Source organism: Eimeria mitis, genomic scaffold (genome assembly GCF_000499745.2).
Source record: "Eimeria mitis Houghton genomic scaffold, Emh_scaff156, whole genome shotgun sequence".
In the NCBI taxonomy this organism is placed as follows: Eukaryota; Apicomplexa; class Conoidasida; order Eucoccidiorida; family Eimeriidae; genus Eimeria; species Eimeria mitis.
In genome coordinates, this window is record NW_013569777.1 from 9899 (window position 1) to 11268 (window position 1370).

A 1370-nucleotide genomic window follows, 5' to 3' on the forward strand; every position below is an offset into this window, starting at 1 on the left:
AAAATTAATAAAATAAGAGGTTTGTTTCGTATTTAATAAAATAATATAAAATAAAAATAAAATAAAATAAAATAAAATAAATTTGTTTGTGTGTTGGGGTGTATAGGCAGCTCTGAGGTTGTTGTTTGTTTTTTTTGTGTATTTGTGTATATTTCTGCCTTTTTTTCGTTTTTTTTTCTTTTTTTTTTTATTTATTTATAAAATAAAAGATAAAAATAAATAAAATAAACATTTTAATTTAATTTTATTTGAATTTTCTGTTTTTTTTTTTCTCTGTGTTGGGGTGTATAGGCAGCTCATGGCTCCACCAGGTTAGGTGTAGGCCTATCATGTTTTTGTGCGTATATTTCTCCTCCTTTTTGTTTATTTTTAATATATTTATCTATTGGTAACCATTTATATTTATTTAATTTATCTTTATATTTAAAATTTTTATATTTATATCTTTGTTCTTCTGTTGTGCTTGATCTTATATTAGGCTTACCGAGGTGCCTATACACCCCAATTTCGTGTGTATCTATATGCAACTGCAGCAGCTGCTGTTCTTTTATTTTTTCTTCATAAACTTCATGCTGCTGCAATTTAATTAAATTATTTACAAGCTCATGTATAGCCACAACCTCTCTCCCTACCCTGGCTAGCTGGCTAGCTAGCTGGGGTGTGGGGTATACTTTACTTATAAACATAAACCGCAACACTTCAACTGTACGTACAGCTGAGTTGCTATCTATTGCAACCTTCAGAGCTAGACGCAGCAGAGAAGGGTTTTTATGTATACATAAACTGCTCTCGCTGCTGCTGCTGCTGCTGCTGCTGCTGCTGCTGCTGCTGCTGCTGCTGCTGCTGTTGCTGCTGCTGCTGGTGGTGTTGGTGAGGGTGCTGAGGGCGCTAGAGAGAGAAAGAGAAGGATCAAAAGGAGCATCAGGGGTGGGGTTGTTGTTATTCTCTTTTTCTTCTTTATCTATATTTGTATAATCATCCGCATCCATACCCTCTGTGTTTTCGTTTTTATTTATATTTATATTTATATTTTTATTTATATTTATATTTTGTGTGTTTATTGTGGTGGGGTTGTTGTTCTCTCTCAATAGAAAATCCCATAAAGCAAAAAACCTCCCGGGGTCCTTCAAGTCTAACGCAAACATCCTGAACACAAACCCTAAACCCTAAACCCTAAACCCTAAACCCTAAACCCTAAACCCTAAACCCTAAACCTTAGATTCAGTAAGAACCCGTGTAAAAACCCCAGCAGAGCCCCTAAACCCTAAACCCGTCGAAACCCTCCCTTTTTCTCCCCCCAAAACCCCAAACCCTAAACCCTAAACCCTAAACCCTAAACCCTAAACCCTAAACCCTAAACCGTACCTGAG